The sequence below is a fragment of the Triticum aestivum genome, chromosome 4B (assembly GCF_018294505.1).
Source record: "Triticum aestivum cultivar Chinese Spring chromosome 4B, IWGSC CS RefSeq v2.1, whole genome shotgun sequence".
Classification (NCBI taxonomy): domain Eukaryota; kingdom Viridiplantae; phylum Streptophyta; class Magnoliopsida; order Poales; family Poaceae; genus Triticum; species Triticum aestivum.
The window spans coordinates 499,451,007-499,466,669 of record NC_057804.1 but is presented as its reverse complement, the minus strand read 5'-3'; the positions used below and the strand labels follow the sequence as shown (position 1 = coordinate 499,466,669).

At 45.0% G+C, this 15,663-nt stretch overlaps 1 pseudogene; it reads left to right on the top strand.

Moving 5' to 3' along the window:
- Nucleotides 1–11,992: 11,992 nt before the first annotated feature.
- On the top strand, nucleotides 11,993–14,544 carry LOC123095054 (peptidyl-prolyl cis-trans isomerase CYP59-like; annotated as a pseudogene).
- The last annotated feature ends 1,119 nt before the right edge of the window (nucleotides 14,545–15,663 follow it).

Genomic DNA, 15,663 nt, shown 5'->3' with positions numbered 1-15,663 from the left:
TTGACAGTGCCAAGAACCCACACTCCAAGCCAAGAATATCATCTGATAGGTTCTGGAGTTATCAACAACGCAGCTATTACTCTTGCATTCCGTACAACCAAGGGCACATATTTCCTCATATGCGTCTGGATTCCGAAGCTATTGTTGGCCTGCCATGCCTAGAAGAAGCACTTAACAGTTTTCGAGATGCAGGCCTGCTGCAGTTTGTCACTGATAAAGAGCATTGGAATGAAGAGCTTCTGCTCCAGTTTTATGCCACTCTCCACATTCGCGGCTACAACAGGGATCTGAAGACACGGGTCCTTGAGTGGATGACAGGCAATCCATCATGAAGCCAAAGCCTTTGACCTCATTGAGCTTACCGGCATGTCCACTCCAGGTGAACTCTATGAACCTGGTTGTCAGCTTCACCGCAATGCATTGGAAAGCATCTTTCAGAAGCCAGAGCCCAACATGAGCCAAATGCTAAGCATGATGAAGCCACTGCCACATGACACTGAATATCCATAGGAATTCTTTGTTGAAGACCTAGAGTATCTGCCCCGAACCATCTATCATATCATAAGGCAAACTCTATGTCCCGTCAAAGGGCATTCCTCCTCAGCAAGGCTTGAAGGTGCAATGAAGACATTGGTCTTCTACATTCTCTATGGCAAAAGCTTCAATGCTTAGGATTTCTTCATTCGTCAGTTTGCTGCATCTGGCTCTGACATCTTTGGTCTGAAATTTTATGCTCCTTGGGTTATGCGTCTGATCAAGCTTCACTCTGCTGTTGACTATCAGTCCTCTGCACGCAACCATGTTATATTCCTGCCAGAGGTTGATATGTCAGTCGAAGCCATCTACCAAGAGCTTGCCAAGGAGGCTATATATCTTTACAATGTCGATTGTCAGAGTTTCACTCAGCATGTTAAAGGTGTTTAGGCTGCTTCTCGTGTCTATCCATTAGCCGACAACACTCGCCGTGCACGTACTGAAGCCACAGAAAGCACCATTGCTCCAAGGACTCGAAAGCGATCTTGTGTGCTCAATGACCGAGAGCTTCTAGTGGCCTTGCATCAGAAACACGACAAGCATCACTACTGGCTGAAACGACAAATGCAAAGCCTCTTGGTAGATGTAAATCGCATTCGCAACCTTGCCACCAAGAACGCCTTTGTCACTCATGAAACCTGTCGGAGGACTTGGAAGGGTTTGACATTGCTCAGTGCTGAAGCTGATCTTCAAGACGATGGCTTCACCGAGAGATTCAAGTTTGACTCCACTCCTCCAAGGAATGTTGTCCTGCATCGAACTCCATCTCTTGAAGACTCAGATTACTTTTCCTCCGCAGCCACAGTAAACGCCAGAGTTATTGATGAAGCCGATGATGCTACTTCTCCACCTCCAACATCAGCGCGTCTCGACACTGCACCAAGTTCTTCTGCACCACCAAACCTCAACGACGACCCTACTGTTTCACTAATACTCATGGGAACGAGTAGCAACTATGTCTTCAAACCTTTTTGGTCCTTACTGACAAAAGGGGGAGAAGCATATGTTGATAGTCTTCAAGCGGGTCCATATGGGTGGTTGCTATACTTTTGCCTAGTGTTTACAACTCTCATTTTGATACATTTGGTTCTTTGAGTTGTAACACTTAAACTTGTTGGTCGTCTGCTACTTTCTCTGCTATTCTGTGATGCGACGATAAATTCCGCATGAGCGATGATAAATCCCGCATGAAGTCATTTCGCAGACGCCCATCTTTCATTATGCATGTCATTTTTCCTTGAATATCTATTCATGCATGATGTATTGTCTTCATAAGTAAGGATGATCTCCACAAGAACAACCTGCCATGTGCATTTGCATTCCAACGCAAAACATTTATATGCACATCTTCAGGGGGAGCCTTTTGCCACTTATGAAGACAATACCTTAATACTTTACAATTTCAAATACTTTTATCCCCGTTGAAAACTTCAACCAGTTTGTCATCAATCACCAAAAAAGGGGAGATTGTAAGTGCATCTAGTGCCACCCCTAGTTGGTTTTGGAGTATTGACGACAAACCTGGTTGAGGGACTAATGTGTTTGTGAGAATTGCAGGATAACACAGGTAGTAGTCCCTCATTGATTCGATTTACCTACCAGAGATGACCCTTAAAAATGTGTGAAGACATTGAAGACAATGGTGGTCTGTGAAGCTAATCACGTTGAAGACTATGACATGAGAAGACAATGTCTGAAGACTATGGAGCGCGAAGACTTAGCTGTTTCGTTGTTTCTTTTCTTCTTTGTTGAGTCATAGGAACCACCGCACTGTTAAGTGGGGTCCAAGTGAACAAAGTCAGAGTGACTGAAGTGATGCTCAACAAAATCCTATGTCTTCGAGCGAAGACAATGAGAGCAAATCTTATCTAGAGTCGGATGAGTCAGCTTTACTTGTAGCCCAAGTCAAGCTGCCGCGTGTGTTTGAAATCTGACCGTTGCGACACGTGTCAGTTCCTTAGTGACCCAGGGTCATTTCGAACAAATCAGGCTGGGTTGCCCAGTGGCTATAAATAGCCCACCCCATACACCATAAATTGGTGGCTGCTCAGAGTTATTATACGGCTTTTGTCATTTGAGAGCAACCCACCTCCGAAGCTTTTGAGAGAGAATCCTTGCATTGACAAAGCCCAAACCACCCAGAGCCCAAAGAGTGTTTGGCATCACTTAAGTCTTTCTGTCCGCGTGATCTGAAGACTTATTTCACTTGAGGACTGTGAATCCTCCAGCCGGTTAGGCGTCACGTTCTGAGCATCCAAGAGTCATTGTGGATTGCCGGTGAACGAAGTCTGTGAAGGTTTGGGAGTCTACCTTGAAGACTTACCAGAGTGATTGGGCGGGGACTGAGAGTCCTTAGCTCAAGGGGAATAAGGTGAAGATGTGGTCTTCTGAGTTAAATCTCAACCTCCCTAACCAGACGTACAGTTGTCACAGCAACTGGAACTGGTCGAACAAACCACTGTCTTCCTGAAGCTACTGGTTCTATCTCTCACTTCTCTTTACTTACAGTTTGTCTCCGCGAAGTCATTGCCTGCTTGCATAATCTGTTTGACTTCACTGTGTGACTACTTGTCTTGATTGGCTTCATACTATCTTCCACCCTGATCTTTACTACCTAGCTGCTAATAGTCTTCGTGCTTTCACTTCATTGAATACTTGACTATGGCTTGTCTAGTGTAGTCTACCTTCCGCTGCATCCGAATAGTGTTGTTTCTACTGTTTGTCTTTGAAACTCCCATGTTTCGAAGACTTTCATAAAAATCTCCTATTCACCCCCCCTCTAGTCGATGACTAGCCCTTTCAGGATCCTACGTGGTGGACGCATCCGAGCATTCCATATCCACCCCAAGTATGGGTTGGGTATGGGGGTTGACGGTCAACCCAGGCATTTGGGCTGCGTGTGGGTCGTCATTCTTGGCAAGGTTGTATGCCTTTTTTTAACCTACTCAAGTCCAAAACGTTGGAGCCCGTTTAGGTGACTTATTTTTTCTGTCCGGGCAATGTTCGGATAGGCCGCCCGAGCGTTTGGGGTGAATATGGGCCATTTGGTCGTTGATACTCTAACGGTTCTTACAAAAATTTAGCATGTCGATGGTTGCTTCCAGGTCCATGCCATCGCGGATTTGCGGCAAAGACCCAACTAAGGACGTCATTTTGGCTCCCAGGCTTTAGGGACCCTAGAATTTTATTTCTTTTCCAAAAAAATGAGTATATATGCAATACTTAGAGCACATCGAGATGTGCTTTAGCAAAACTAATAGTTTTTATTGTAGGACATATAGACAATGGCGGAGGCAAGGGGGTCAATAGGGGCCCTGACCCCCCTAACATCAGGGATTCAAGTTAGTGATTATTTGTTGCTAAAAAGCCTATTCTACTCTAGCTTGGCATTCCCTAACCCGTTTTAACAATAGCCCCCCCCCCCCACCCCTAATATGATTTTTCTGGCTCTGTCGCTGCATATAGATGTCTGTATGTATCTTTAAAAAGATGTTTAATGTTTATTTATAGGCCACACAAAACAATTTTTTTGCCAAACAACGACATAAAGTAGCATTTGTTTTTCTGTGTACACCAGATATATAGAATTATATATTGATTTAATTCTTATGCATATACCAGAAATCTATATGTATATGTATACTATTTTTAGAAAATTTTGGGTCTAAATATAATGTTTTCGATAATGCTATTCAGCTGACGTTCACCGAGAGGGGATGGCAAATCGAACATTTTGTTATCTAATTTATATTGCCGCGAGGATGGCAATTTTAGTTGGTAAGCATAGTAAATCCAAGAAGAAAAGAACCAGAGGAGAATTTGACATACTTGTCAATTAGACTTGTCATCTTCGGTCAACATAAATTGTCATGCAAATTGCTCGCAGTTTCCTTGCGTCCTAACTGGCATTCTCTATGTTAAAAAAACTGGCATTCGCTGGTTAAAAGCGTGCAATGTTTTTGAAAAGAATATTTTTTTTGAAAGAAAGGGATCTTTCCCCCGATTTCATTAAAGAAACCAAGTAGTTTGATACATCCAAAACACAACACCGTCCTCCTCAACGCCCTTTTTAGAAGCATGCCCTATTGCACAAGCGCATAGCATACCCTCCATCAGACCCATGCACCAAACACAGCACATAAGGCGAGGAGAAAAAGACCATCGTCAATTCCCAGACTACCTTATTACATCGAGAGACAACACAGATAACCACCAGACAACAAAATCAGCAAACTATCCAAACTCGATCTCAACCATTTTCCAGTCTTGGCACCCAAGTCGCCCATCCTCTTCTTGATTGAAATACTTCACTGGCGACTCGATCCAGCAGCTTTGCACCCCGTTGCAACTCCATTTTTGCATCCGCCTTCACTTGCAAACAACTCCAATTATTAATCCAATGCGACATCTTGAACAACAAGATGCTAGGATCATTCGGCCAGATATGCTGGAAACACGCTGAGTTTCTAGCTTTCCAAATGCTCCATATAAGCGCTACTACCCCGACGAAGACTTTCTTTTTATTCTCTTTCCCAAAGTCCTTTAACCAGATATGTATGCACGTGTCCATGTCATTGAAATTGCATCTGAACCCAGTGCAATAACTGACTATGTTCCACATATATCTGGCAAGCGGACATCAGAAAAAAAGATGATTGATTGATTCTTTTTCGTTGCAAAAAAGGCATTTCTCCTCACATTTCCCTCCTCTATGTAACACAACATCTCTTGTTAGAATACTTTTATTCAAGACTAACCAGACAAAAGTTTTGATTTTCGGAGGAATTTTTACTTTCCAAAGAAAACTGTCAGGCCATTCGTCCCCTATTTGAAGACCAGAGTAGAAGGATTTCACACTAAACACCCTTGTTTTATTAGGAATACAGTGTAGTTTATCATTCTCATCGGTTAACTTCACTAATCTACATAATTCAACCATGTCATGCCATTGATTTTCTCTTTCCCCCACCAACGCTCTTCTGAACTGGAGAGTAGACATCTGGGAGGAGATAGCTTCATGAACTGTAATGTGTTGATTTAAGGAAACATTATATAGACGAGGGAAAGTGTTAGACAACCTCTGCTTCCCTATCCATATGTCTTCCCAAAATCTAGTTTTCATTCCATTCCCCACCTTAAATCTGCAACAGTTTAAGAACAAAGGTTTGCATTTTAGCAGCCCCTGCCAAAAATGTGAGTCACCTTGTTTTTTATTAACCTGTCCGAAGGTGGAGTTCTTGACATATTTATCCCATAACAATCTTTGCCATAAGCTTTCTTCATTAAAAAGTTTGCAAACCACTTAGACAGCAGTGCGATATTCATGAATTCCAAATCTAAAATCCCCAAACCGCCTAAATCTTTTGGTCTACACACTTTTTCCCAGGCAACTAGATGATATTTATGTTTGTTCTCTTCACCACTCCAAAGGAAATTGGCTCTGGGTATGTCCAATCTTTTTTTGACTCCCTTTGGTAACACATAAAAGGAAAGCATGAAGAGGACTAGGCTAGTCAAGGAGGAGTTAATCAAGGTCGTACGCCTAGCCATGTTAAGAAACCTCCCCAGCTAGCCTCCCATTCTTTTCTTAGTTTTGTTAACAGGAGGATTCCAATCACTATTCTTCAGCCTATGATCGTCAACTGGGATTCCCAGATATTTGAACGGGAGTACCCCTCTCTTGCAAGTGAGGATCTCCTCAAAAAGTTTAGCTCTATCATCCTCTAAACCCACACATATCACTTCACTTTTATGAAAGTTAATTTTCAGTCCCGACATGATTTGAAAAATGCTCAGAATTCTTTTGATGTTTCTAGCCTATTCCAAGTCATTTTGAAAAAGGAGAATAGTGTCGTCTGCATATTACAGAATGCAAATATCAGTTTCTTTATGATTTTTGGCCAGGCCACAGACCAGGCCCCCTTCAAAAGCTCTATCCATCATAATAGCTAAATTATCCACCGCGAGATCAAAAAGCAAGGGCGACATCGAGTCGTCCTGCCTCAATCCTTGATGCGTTTTGAAATAAGGCCCAATTTCTCCATTCACCTTGACGGCTGCCTTTCCCCCCACCACTGTCTTCATCACCCAATTAATCCATTTGTCTGGGAAAATTTTCATTTTAAGAGTTTGGAAAAGGAAAGGCCATTTAACCTTGTCAAACGCCTTCTCAAAATCAATCTTAAAAAGAACCCCTGTTTTATTTGTTTTGTGCATAGAGTTCAAAGTTTCATGTAACACCAGAACCCCTTCTAAGATGTACCTTCCTTTTATAAAAGTAGTTTGAGAATCTCTGGTTACTCTAGAAACCATTACAATCAATCTATTCACCAGAATTTTGGTGATTATCTTGAAGATAACATTCAGGAGGCAAATTGGTCTATATTTTTGAATCCTATCCGCATCACTCCCCTTGGGTAAAAGAGAAATCACTCCATAATTCAGCCTATCTAGGTCTAGATTATGTTCATAAAATTCCTCAACCAATGCAAACAGATCATCTTTAACCAGTCCCCAAAAATGTTGATAGAATTCAATATTGAACCCATCTGGACCAGCTGCCTTGTTCTTCTCCATTTCAAAGACATTTTTTTTCAGTTCATCCATTGTGAATTTCTTGACAAGGAATTCCTGTTCATTTGCAGTGAGTGTTTCCACACCACTGGAGTCCATGTTTAAAGTCTTGATCTCAGGCTCATTAAAAAGTTCTTTGTAGAAAAGAGTGATATATTTCTTCAAATTATCCTGCCCTTCAATCACCCCATCATCTTGCACAAGCTTAATAATTCTGTTTTTTCTAAATCTGCCATTTGCTTCAGCATGATAATATTTAGTATTCGCATCTCCCTCCAACAACTCTGTGTCATGCGATCTCTGAAGCCATTTGATTTCTTCTTCTTTAAGTATTTCCTTCAGAGCCTCTTGGCACTCCCTTTTTACTTCCTTGTCTTTATCACATATTTTTCCTTCTTCTTCCCTTTTGTCTAATCTATCCAGCTCCTCCAATGCTTCCTTTTTCTTTCTTCTAAAAATTGCTTCAATATTCAAATTCCAGCCTTTTAATACTTTCCTTAGCTCCTTCATTTTGTTATGAACCCTGTCCAGACTGGAGCTCCCAGGGAATTTTGATTCCCACACTTTCCTGACTATCTCATCCAAATTCGGCCTTTGAAACCAACTGTTTTCGAATCTGAAAATAGAAGTTTTCATAGGTGTGTTTCCAGTTTTATAGCAGTGGAGTGTGGTCAGAGAGCTCTTTGGGTAAGTCTTCAATGTAGACCAAAGGATATTTGTCCTCCCATGAGGTGGAAATTAGCACTCTGTCTAATAAGGCATAAGTGGGGTCCTCATGATTATTAGACCAAGTGTATTTCCTCCCCACCAAGGGAAGCTTCATCATTTCCCCATAGGTAATTACTGAATTAAAAAGCATGCTCCATTTATTATAACCACCGGGCTTGTTTTTGTCATTATCTTTCCTAGTCATATTGAAATCTCCCCCTACCAGCATGGGATGTTTCGAATTCTTGAAGATGTGGACCAGCTCCACTAGGAATTTTGGTTTGCCTTTTGGTTGAGCATCTCCATATACTACAACCAGATCCCAGCAAAAACCATCCCTGATGTTCCTTACTTTAATCTTAACAAAATATTCCCCCGCTCTGTTTTCTCCTTAACGAGAGTGGCACTATTAATGCCAACTAGAATTCCCCCAGATTTTCCTTTAGATGGCAAAAAATCCCACTCAAATTTTTCTGAAGCACTAAGATCAGATAAATCCAACTTATTGAAATATGTCTTCATAGTTTCTTGTATACCAACAAAATCCAAATTATTCCTCTCAATTTGCTCTTTCACAAAGTCTCTCTTCTTCTTTTCTCCAATCCCTCTACAGTTCCAAATTAATCCACTCAACATCTCAGCCGAGCGTGCTATAAGACCACCCCTTTTTATTCAAACTATAATTGGCTATATTCCACAACAGAGAAGAGAAGAAAGCAGTAAAAGGATACAAAACACTTCTCCCAACTTGGATTAGTGAATACTCCTTTTCTTTCTTCTCAGTACAGTTTTTACTGGGGTTTTAACAGCTACAGCCTCAAACTTAGCACTGTTGGTTTTAAGCCCCTTCCTAATCCCACCAAAATACTATCCAACCTTTCATCCATATTTTCATCATCTCCATCCTTACTTAAACTCAAAAGATCCTGAAGGATGTCATTAACATCCTTAGGTTCTAAGGTGAGGTCCTCCTCTTGGTTTTTAGGGCTCTCTCTAGAACTAGCCAAAAAGATGTCTCTCCTAGATTGTTCTAAAGAAGACAGCAAGTCCAAATTATGTTCCACCATGTCTAAAGTAACCCCCATATCTATGCCTAAAACATTATCCACATCAATAAGTTTTAAATTTTCAGCATAGATATTAATTGAGTTCTCGGGATTGGAAGCCATACCTTCAGATAGAACCATATTTTTGGCTCTGGCTAAATTCATGGCTCTGTCCAGAATAGGTATGTCATCCATGTTTTTTGACGCAATTCTCCCATTGTACCGCTGCCCCCCTGATCTGCATTGTTAACTTTTTCATTCTCTTTATTCTCCTTATCTGAAATTGCTATCCCAAGCTTAGTGCCAAGGCTAACGGACTGAGATGCTTCATATTCCTCTTCCATAGCCTCACCAGATCTATCGTTTTGCATCTTTTCCCCCTCAGTTTTTCCCCATCCCCATTAACAGACGCCGATCCAACCTCCTCTTCCATGGTACCTGACTTGTCCTTGTTAACATTCTTGCTATACATCAGTACATCAGCAGCTTCTTGTTCTTTCAGAGCAGCATCTCTTTCCTCCGCAGCAATCCTGGTCCTCGTGCTTGCACATAACTAGTTCTTGGTCACTCCTTCTTCATTGTTTTTTGCTTTTTTAGCCTCTCTGTTTTCCTCTTCCTCTTGCTTAAAATCCGTCCACTCTTCATATCCTTGTGATAGTTCATCTTCCTCTTTAACCCAGTCATTTCCCACCACTTCCTCAACTTCAAAGAAAATTCTGAATACCATGAGGTCTGGAGTTGTCAGTTTGGTCCATCTAGGGATTTTGGTGTGATCCACTACTGCCACTTTGAGTCTAACCAGACCAGTTTTACTCATCAGCTCCATGTCGACAGCTTGGAGGTAACCAATAGTTGACCCTATCTCACACAGCCCATGGTAATTCTTCATGGTTTTTGGAATGCCCTTTGCTCTGACCCAGACCACTGATAGTTTTCCCACCGCCATTGCATCATCATTCCAAACCCTGACGTTCACTGTGATGTTTCCACCTTTCAGAGGAACCCAGTCATACACAACAACTTCATTGATTTTTGCAGTTGAGGGAAAATTTACCAAGAACACCCCATCTGAGACCTTCTTAGCTTTCCAATCCCATCTCCATGGATAAGTTCTCGCCAGACATTTGATCAAGGTTTCAACTTCTATTTCCATATCACAACCCTCTCTTAACCTTACCAGAGCCACTGCGTCATTCTTACCACTGCCCATCATCTCTTTGGCATGCTCAGCCACAAAAATGCCGAGCCCTTCCCCTCCAAATCCAACCAAAGTGGCAACTGGTTTTTTTTATGAAGCCAAACACAGAAATCAGAGATGTGAGTATCTTTGGAGCAAATCACGCACTTGACTTTTGCTTCACAACCCTTGGAGTTATGTCCTTTCATTCCACATTTGTGGCACGCGATTTTGTCGTTAGTTGTAGTTTTGCTCTCAGAAACAACCACAGACCCTTGATTCCCTGTCAACACAGCACCAACTGAATTTGCTTTGGAAGCTTGAGCGTCGCTGCCCCCTCCTCCCCCACTGACAATTGTATTTGTTTTCTGCTGATAAGTGATGGCTGCTGTGGGTAAATTATTCTGAATAAAAGGCCTGCAGGGAGGAGGACGCGCATCCCAATTTTCGCCAGTCTGATTCCAGTCTCCAAATCTCTCCCTTTTGCCATAAGATTGGTTGTACTGGTTACCTGGGAAATTTTTGAAAGGAGGCCTTGGACGCGTGTGGTAGCCCTGATCGTACCGATCATACGTTCGATCTCTCCCGAATCCTTGCGTCGGCCTCCAATTGCTCCCGCCTCCTCCATCTCTCCCACCACCACCGCGACCAGGTCCGAAACGATCAGCCGTATTTTCTTGGTTCTCTCTGCTATTCTCTGCGGCGGCTTGAGGGGGAGTGCACCACAGGTGGGAAACCCTATACCTCAAGAACTGTTTGGGATCTACGCCCTGACTCCAATCAGGATGTATATCCACACCCTTACTCTCAGGTCTTGTGGGTTTTCTCCAACTTAAGCCTGTGGGCCGGCCTGTTCCCCTCTGTTGGCCCATAGTGCGAATAGAAATATGAGTATCTCCTGTTTTTTCAAAATCATCCCCTGTCTCTCCCTCCTGGCGTGCAGGCGATTGTATGGAAAGGGGAAAATCAGTTAAAGATCTCGTTAATTTGATCTCCCCCCCCCCCCCCCCGCCCATGTACCATATGCACCCAATTAGGCTCTAAACCAATTCCAGCATCAACATTTTCCCCCTGAACTACTTTGATACCATCTATCAATCTGAACAGACTTACAATGGACATGAGGGAAATTGGTGTTTCTGTAGCGATCGGTACCTGGCATTCTGCGTTTTGCTGGGAATTTCTTCGTTCAATTGTTACTTGACTTCACCAATGTTGACTCCCTGTCTTCGCTTCCTCTCCCAATCTTTGCACCTCTGTTTTTCCTGGTTCTTCCTCTCTTGCCACAAACAAAAGCATCAGCAATAGTGGCCAGGTATGGATTTCTCTGAACTTCTTCAGAAACAACTTCCCCTTCTTCTTCTTCATCACTTTGCTCTAGAACCCAAAATCCGCCCCCAATTTGATTTTCTCTTGACTTATCTCTCTTCTCACTTCTGCACACCCTAAGTTTTCCACCTGGATCGGAAGTGTCAAGTTCATCCTCTGTCTCCATCTCCCTCCCCGCTTTGCTCCTGTATTCACCTTCAGACTGATTCAGAATTCCGGCGACAAATATGGGAGAGGATCCACTGCCTCCGGCGGCGGAGGAACACTTGTTGGTTGACGCCCAATCAGAGAAATCCATCTTCGCTTCCTTCGCGGGTCTGTCGAGCGCCCCTTCCCTTTTGCCCACTGGATTGTCGCAATCGCCGGTGATGTGGGGACCGGCAGCATCCGAGCTCGCTCCTCCGGTGACCCCTCGAAGTAGATCCTCCTTGACAGATTCATCATCTCTCGATCTGCTTGGATCCGACAAGTTTGAACGTACCTCTCCTTCAAGAGGTTGAGATCTGGATCTGATTCCGCCTGCGCACCTTCCATCGCATCCCTCCATTCCTTCTCGCACTGCATCCACGAGAAGGAGTCGTCGCTGATCCGCTTCAACCGCTCCATCCACCTCTGCTCCCTCGTTGCTCGCAGCCTCTCGTCTGGTACCGAGCAGATCAGGCGCAGCGCTTCCAGGAAGGCTTCGTACACAAAGGAAAGGGGAAACCCCACCTCTTGCAGTATAGGCGCGCGGGAAGGCGGCGCCTGCCGCTCCGATCCACGGAGACGCGGCGGCATGATTGAGGGCGACGGCGGGAAGGGGATCGGTGGCGGTGTAGTTGCGGCGGGTGGGTGAGTCGCAGGAGCGCATCGAGATGAAAATGTTTTTGATTTTCTCACAGGTCGGTCTTTGGAGACCAACTCAGAGTACCAGCTCAGGTCGGTTCGTTGTAACCGCCTTGTTCAATGGCCGAACCTGATGGCTGACGCCTAACCCTGCCTCCCCTCTCTCCGCCCGCCGCTGCCGCCTTCCAATCCTCCGCTCTCCTCGTTCGCACCCGCGGCGGCTGCGCCCAAGCGCTGACGGAAGGACAACTACGCACGCTGGCCATCTGCCGCGACGCCACACTCCCGCGCAACGCAAAGGTGCTTGCTCTCTTCCTGCCTCCCCTATATATATCTCGTGTTGTCCAACAATACAAGTAAACAGATTCATCTCTAATTCGGTTCGAACTCCTCGCAGGATTCGGGGGACTCGCAGAGCCTTTTGCATCTCGGCATTGCCATAATACCCTGACTCCTAATCAGGCGAGGCGCGGACGGCGACTCTGGGTTACCCACCGGCAGCCTGATCTGCCCCGTCCACGCCTAAAAAGGTCGTGGCCACCGGCCACACTCACCTCCGCGGCTCCAGCCGTGCGGTTGTCTCAGGTCGCTGTCCCATTACAGCCGGTGGCTAGGGGAGTGCCGCGGACATGTCGGTCTTAGTCGTCACCAGCGTGGGCGATCTTGTGGTGGATCTCCACACCGATCAGTGCCCCCGCGCCACCTACAACTTCCTCAAGCTCTGCAAGATGAAGTACTACAACGGGTGCCTGTTCCACAAGGTGGCCAAGGGTTTCGTGGCGCATACCGGGGACCCGACCGGGACCGGCAATGGCGGTGATTCCGTGTACAAGTTCCTCCATGGTGATCAGGCTCGGTTTTTCGACGACGAGATCCATCCCGAACTGAGGCACTCAAAGATTGGCACGGTCGCCATGGCAAGCGCCGGGCAAAACCGCAACGCCTCGCAGTTCTACATCACGCTGCGGGACGACGTGGAATACCTCGATGATAAGCACACCGTGTTTGGGATAGTTGCTGAAGGTGAAGGTCTTGACACACTGACGAAGATAAACGAATCATATGTTGATGGTGATGGGAGGCCATTCAAGGACATAAGGATTAAACATACTTATGTGTTGTATGACCCTGACGATGATCCTGCTGAGCTTGCTGAACTTATTCCTCCAAATTCTCCAATTGGAAAGCCGATCGACGAGATTGCGGAGGAGCGCTTAGAGGATACCTGGGTCCCTCTCGATGAAACAGTGGATCCTGTGCAGCTTCAGGAGATGATCCGCTCTAAAGAAGCGCATACGAATGCCGTGATCCTTGCGAGTATTGGAGACATTCCAGATGCCGAGGTCAAGCCACCAGACAATGTCTTGTTTGTCAACTCAACCCAGTGACACAGGATGAGGACCTGTATACAATCTTTTCTCGCATCGGAACCGTGACATCGGCTGAAACAATCCGTGACTACAAGACTGGTGACAGCTTGTGCTATGCTTTTGTTGAGTTTGAGGCAAAGGAAGCCTGCGAGTGTGCACACAGGGATATGAACAATTGTCTGATTGATGACCGGAGGATTCAAGTTGATTTTAGTCAAAGCGTTTCAAAGTTGTGGCGTCAGTTCAGACAGGGCACACGGAATGCAAGTAAAGATGGGTGCTTCAAGCGTCATGCCCCTGATTACCGAGCCCGGGATCTGGATAAGGGTGCTGAGAAGAAAAACAAGGATCGAGATTATGTTCTGAGAGATGAAAACACTCAGCGAGGTGGCAGTAACCATCGAAGTTATGATTTAGTCTTTGATGAGGACGGTGCTAGTGCTGGTAATAAGCAAGATCATCGAAATGGTGATCGAAGAAAGGCCCAGAAATTGGGGGATTGCCGATCAGAGGTACCACACAAGCGTGATCGTGATAGGAACAACAGGGACAAACTCCATACTAGCGAGGGAGGGGGTCGGAGGCATGATGACCACATCAGTTACGATAGATCTAGTGATCGAAGCTATAGTAGACGCAACAATCGTGACTATGGCAAGCAGCAGAGCAAGAGCAGGCGCAGGGATGATTAAATATGAACGAAGAAGATCAGGAGCTTTTTCTGTTGTTCTTGTGCATGAACAAGATCAGGAGTTGATCGTTAGGACAGGGATAATGTAAGAAGATGACCATAGAAGAAGCAGCAGAGTCGATACTGTGAGAGGCAGAGAAGCGAAGACTGTGGACACCGTGAGACGCAGATGCACGGGGCTGTGTCCCCGTCAGTTTTCCTTATCTGATTTCTGTTGTACATTGAGTTTGTGGTGTCGCCTGTGATCCAAAAAATTGACCATGGCTGAATATTTTGTTTCGAAGACTCGTATCAGCCTGTGGTTGTTCAGTGGCTACCTTTGTTCTCTCATTGTTCCAACCTGGCTTATAAAAATTTAAAATTGGAGGATGGGTTTTATTACCAGCTCCCTCCATTCCAATAAATAAAAACATTTTCAAATCCAACTTTGATCGTAAATTAGATTATAATATATATCTTCGTGACCTAAAACTTACACCATTGTATAGTTTTTTCTAATATGAATTCAACGGTATATTTTTTATAATACCTCCATCAATCCATCTGCCCTCCGCCACTGGCCTAATCGTCAACCCCCACGGCCAGCGCATTGCCACCCTGGCCATTTTCTGGCTTGAGTGGTTACCCCACCTCCACCCCGACCATCTTTTTTTTAGAACGAAGACGCTAGGAGTGTCCGGCTTTAAATTAATAAAGCCCCCAACATAGGCAGCGTTAACAGTACTGGAAATATAAAAACATAGCGGAACGAGCACGGAGGCTCAGGACAGTCGTGCACGGAGGCACAGGAGTAGCGGCAGGCCAAAAGGCACATGCGGTCGCAGCGAGTCTAATACAGGCTAAAAGCCAAGAGCTTAGAGCACGCAGGCTCGCTCGCTAGACAAAAAGCCACTTCACGACGAAGGAGTGGCGGTTGGCTCCCTAGCCAAAAGGTAGACTTGACAAAGACGATCTTGAGCTAGCTTCATTTTCTCCGCATCCTTAGACCTCGCCAACGGACTCCACTGCTGCAGAAAGATGTTGCATTTGTACAAAATGTTAGCAGGGTGAGAAGGAAAAACTCCCTCGATTGCTAGTTTGTTCCTGGTGAGCCACATCGCCCAAGCCAAGGCACCTAGGCAACTCCAGAGCACGCGCTTATTGCCTCCATTCATCGTTGCAACTATGGCCGCTAGGTCCCTAGCCGAGTGCGGGTCCCATGTGGAGTTGGTGGCCTCACGGACTGCACTCCAAGCAAAACGCGCGAGAGGGCAACGGAAGAACACGTGATCCGCATCCTCCGCGGTGTTGCAAATGGCGCAAAGGCCGGAAGACGGGCCATTGCGTTTGGCAATATTGGCCGAAGTGGGAAGTCTATCACGAAAAAGTTGCCAGAAAAACACCTTGATCTTAAGCGGCATACACGCAGCC